Source organism: Montipora foliosa, chromosome 1, assembly GCF_036669935.1.
Source record: "Montipora foliosa isolate CH-2021 chromosome 1, ASM3666993v2, whole genome shotgun sequence".
NCBI lineage: Eukaryota > Metazoa > Cnidaria > Anthozoa > Scleractinia > Acroporidae > Montipora > Montipora foliosa.
In genome coordinates this window covers 64,884,840-64,889,839 of record NC_090869.1, presented here as the reverse complement: position 1 = coordinate 64,889,839, position 5,000 = coordinate 64,884,840, and the positions used below count along the sequence as shown (strand labels likewise).

Sequence of the window (5,000 nt, the reverse complement as noted above, 5' to 3'; positions counted from 1 at the left end):
TTTCATTTCATGTTATTTTAAACCAATGCAAGTTTATATACGGCCATTATTTCTCGGGGCTGTGATTTTTAAACAGCTTGGATACAGCCATTGCACACAGTTTCACCTGTAACATCACAGACGTTTGATTACCGTAAAATTTAGTGAGCTAAGGCTTAATGAAAACCCTGGTTCTAGCTATTTAGTCACGGACGTGTGTTCACTGTCTTCTGTAATGTATACCGGTAGCGGTCAGTGTAAAACGCAGACTGCAGACTGCAGACTGCAGACCGGGGGTAAAATGCAGACTGAGGTTATAATATAATTTAACTGTTGAAAAAGCCCAGACGCATTAGAAATGCTAACAGTTAAGCCTAAATATTGTTTTAGGCCTAATTAGGCCTAAGGTTAGCATTTCTAAGGGGTTTGGGCTTTTTCAACAGTTACCATTATAACCTCAGTCTGCATTTTACCCCCGGTCGGCAGTCTGAAGTCTGCAGTCTTCGTTTTCACTGACCGATAGCGGAGTATTGCATGTTTATTTTCAATCAATTCAACCTGATTATCGTTAATTTTTCGTACACTTAAATGATTATCTGATTTCTTATCAGTGTATATGAGCCTTCTGACAACGACTTTGACCCAAATCTATTTTCCTGAAAGGAAGTATTTGGTTTTGAAAATCTGTGGTACTTCATTTTCACAGTGAAACCATTTGAATGCTCTATTGTGGTTTTATCTCTCATCTCATCAATTGACTGCACGTATTGTCATGTCAGTGTAAAATCAATTAATTCTTTTCTGATTGATAACAGGGAACCACAGCATGTTTAGTGCCCACATTCTTACAACTTGATATTGTAAATATATTTTGTGGTAAAGTTGATGTACAGTAATCAAGCCAATGTACATTGTTGAGCATGCTATTCCATAGCAATCTGCTTCTTGTGCTTTTCAAGCTATGAAAAGAACTTTTCCATGTCTTGTCCTACCAGTGAAGACAATGTGATGTTTTGGAATGCTGCTCATGAAATCTGTTGGGCCTAATTAAAAAAGGGCACAATTTGTGCAAGTCCTAAACATAAGCATCTCATCATCTTTGGCAGCTCTTGTCGAATGAGCCCAGGGTAAGGGATCGATCTTTGCTGTTTTATGAAACTGGCTTTTAATATGCTGTTTTGGAGGCAGTGACAATGGCACTGTTTGTTTTATTTGCCTCCATTCCTTAAACTACATTTTTGTTTCATTCCGTTTCCTTAGAAAGGAATAATATCTATTTTGACTTCAGGGTGAACTATTTACACAAGGAGGTAGAGTGGCCATTCAAAACAGAGTTTGTAATTGAACATCTAAACATCTATGAGACGTAAAAACCAAACTTGTGAACACGTGAACCTGAAGTATAGCAAATCATAATGCTGACAAACACGGAAGTGAAGGAAATGGCTCATAAAGATAAAGTTCCAAGTGTCTGAATGATTTTGGGTTACATTAAAGGGATATATTGTTGAAAAGTCCAAAGCTCTCTCTCTTTGTGGTAATGAGTAATGCAAACAATCTTCGCATTGGTGAGTGGTAGAAGTAAATTGGGTTTTCCAGGAACCAGTTATTTTAAAGCTAGTACTGGTAACTGCCTACGTTCACATGTAAGAGAAGTAATGGAAGATTCACACAAAACGGAATTTGAAATTTTATGCTGTCGCATTTGAAGGAGAAATAGGTATTTGTAGACAAAGGTCTTTTCTTCTCTTTAATGGTTAATATTCCTTGACAGGCTTCTCACCGTTCAGAGAGTTGCGTCCACATTTCTGTCTTTATTTCTTGAGAGTTTCAATAGACAAAGCAAAATAAATATGACAGACCAAGTGACCCACACTACAGTATTTTATCTTAAATTTTTCTCCTGCCCTTACCATTCCAGAAACGAAACACTATTTCTTTTTTTTGAAATAGTTTCTTGTTGCTGGTGAAGTTGCAAATTTCCTTTGCTTTGTTACTTTCAATTTTATTTCCCAATCCCCCTGTCCAGTTCGCAATCTTCCCCCAAATCACTCGCTGTACCACATCTTCAGACGGTAATGCCATGTTTTGAAAACGAATAAATCAACTTAAATTATTGGAGTACAAGAAAACTCACAGGAGTGTGATGCTTTAAACTAACCAAAAAAAGTCATGTGTACAAAATTAAAGAATACTGTTTAATATAAATATTTATATTTTTAAATCAAAAGAAGCAAAAATGGAAGTCGTTAGTGAATTGACAGGTCAATAAGACTATAATGATAAGCCTTACAATTATTTTCAAGAATAATAATTATTGTTAAGACTTCACAAATAACCCTCTTGGAAAATTACAAGATGACATGCACTTTGTTTGGGGTGAAGAGACTAATATTTTTTAATGAAAACCGACCGAGCTAAATCTCTCAAATCTCTCTGTGCAGCACTAGCTGAAGAGTGTGGAAGGGATGATATGGAAAAGAATATGGATTACTGCAGCTGCAGGTCTATTAAAATAAACCACAGGTCACATTTCACAGGTGAATGTACATGTCACTGTGCTGCAGACAAATAAACAACACCAAAATTGTCTCCTAGCGCTAATCACTCAACAAAAATGTTGTTTCAGGTCTCGGGGGAACTTTTGGCTTAGTTGTTGATTATTGGAGTTGCGACTTCTACTCTTGACCTGTGGAATGTGACCTGTATTTAACAGACCCGCCTTCATTGCAGCTGTCACACGAGTCAACAGCGCCGCATACAACTGCTAAAACAACCAGATCAGTAATTTATGAACCCTATTGCACAATTTTATAATTTGTAACACAACCTGACATGGTGAAACATTGAACAACAGTAACAGTGCTCACGTCAGGGAGTTACAATTGTGAGACGCCAAAATCAACCAAAACGTAAAGGTACGTACGAAATAAAAATCACTTCATTACCGTTACGTATTTCAAACACCATTATGTGCTTTTATATATCCAGCGATCGCTATTCCAGAGGTCGTGAAAAGCCAATTAACGTAGCTTTAACTGGAATCGAAGCCTGATGTAATTATAGGTCACCGTGCAACGTGAAAAAACGGCGAATTATTTTTTACTCTTATGCTTGTTAATTTGCGGCTGCTTCTTACGGAACAGCTACAGTTTTGAAAATGATTACACACGAATTCTGTTCTTCTTCTGGCCCTCCTCACTAGCCGCCATCTTTCTTTCGACATTAAACCAATCAGAGTTCATGTGAGAAAAGCAGGGTCGGGTCGGGTCTTCTCCCGACCCGCCGCCATATTAAAAGCCGAAAAGACCCTGAGAATGAGGTTGAGATCTTAGTTGGATGAATCATGAAAGAGACGGAGCCGTGTCAGAATATTCCTCAGAAACATTATTTTTGTTTCCTCGGTGGGTTACGTATTTGCACTCTCGCGAGTCAAAATGTTAGTACTTAGCAAGGGCATGGTGTCGTTTCATCTACTGGTAAAATTGAAAGCGCCGTGGAAATATATAAATATTTAGTACTGCACGAGAACCATTACCTTCAAGCGCAATGAACGCAACTAGGGCAGCGAAAAGAAAACTTGAAAAAAAATCCATTACGATTAAGCTTGAAATTTTCAGGCTGCTTTTGGCGATGACCGTCTCTAAAAATTGAGTTAATGTCGTTATGTTGCGAACCGATCGCTTGTACTCAGTGTTTCTTCGATTTGAAAAATAAAGCAAACCTTGACATTCCTTAAATCAGTTCAACCGAAGGACTACAAGAAATGGGGTTATTCAAACGAAACGCCTCCACTGATTTGTGAGAAATAGCGTGGAAAGAAATATAAATGTAAATATGATATCAATCACAAATAAATTGGAATCGCACGGGATGTTTCAGCCATACAAATTCTACCGTACTCATTCTGTGAAGAACCGCAAACATCTAAGCCAAAGCGTGAAATTTTAGGCTCCAGTTTCTCTTTGATAAGAATTTAACTCAGCGATTTTACATGTAAATGCCCAACACACGAAGCCCAACTTCTTTCTTGCAGTTTTTTCAGGGTCTAAAGTGCACTTCTAGAATCTGAAGGTCCGTTGTGATTGGTGGACGTAAATTCCAGCTCATTTCAACAGACGCTCGTGGGAGACGAACGCGTGACGAATTCCTAGGAGAGTCTGCGTGGGAGTGGCTTCTAGTCATGAGCCTTGACACAGATCCGACACGTTCCATAAGCGAAAAAATTTTACCACGGACGCTAGCAAGTTTCCGAACCTGATGGACAGGGGTACGCAGCGGATCCAAAAGGGAACATAGATCATCGGAAAGGAATTTAAATGTTTTCTCGGTTGCAGAAATAGTGCAGTTAGACGAATCGATAACAGTCCCTAGCCAGTTGATAGATAAGTTGAGGTGGGTCCCAAAGGGATTTCTCTTCACTAGGAACAAAGCCGAGAATAAACGGTTTTGAACAGTGACAGAGACGCAGATTAAGTATATCCGGTGGCACAAATTAAAACTTCGGAGATGCAATCAAGACAAAGGAAATCATAAATCGCGCTATAAAGAAATGCGGATTCTTCGGTACTTTGACAAATGAAAAATTTGCAGTTATTCTGCTCTATAGATAACAATAAAATTTCGTAACAAAGGCACTCAATATATTCAATTACTGCGAAATCTTCGGTTTATAATAAAAGTATACTGATAAAGTTTTTTGCGAACTTTGAAGAGCTGAGACCTTGCTCTTGGGAGCGAAAGGTGGAGGAATTTCATGCAGTGGTAGCTTGAAACAAAACTCAGTAGTGTTAATAATAAAATGGCACGAAACGATGCCTTTCCAAAACTGAATTGATCTTTGAAGTCTCCCTGCAACTTTCACGGCAACATCGGTTGATTCAAATCCATAGCTTGACGAAGCGACTTCTGCAAAAGGAATTGCGGAGGAGGCAACACGCAACGCTTCAGACTCAAAGTCTGTTCTTTCATATACCGGATCCGAAATAATTAATGTCCATGAAACAAAAGAACAAAATCAA

At 38.4% G+C, this 5,000-nt stretch overlaps 1 protein-coding gene across 3 annotated transcripts in view; it reads left to right on the top strand.

Moving 5' to 3' along the window:
• LOC137980276 (uncharacterized) overlaps positions 1 to 5,000 on the top strand; it is an 11,959-nt gene that overhangs the window by 136 nt on the left and 6,823 nt on the right. The window contains exons 2-3 of one of the 3 annotated variants that reach the window (XM_068827682.1): positions 975 to 1,106; positions 1,240 to 1,289. The exons of 1 other annotated variant lie outside the window; for it this stretch is intronic. The gene's annotated coding sequence lies outside the window, so the exon portion shown is untranslated. The remainder of the gene's footprint in view (positions 1 to 974; positions 1,107 to 1,239; positions 1,290 to 5,000) is intronic. One more of the 3 variants, XM_068827688.1, reaches the window with a different exon arrangement.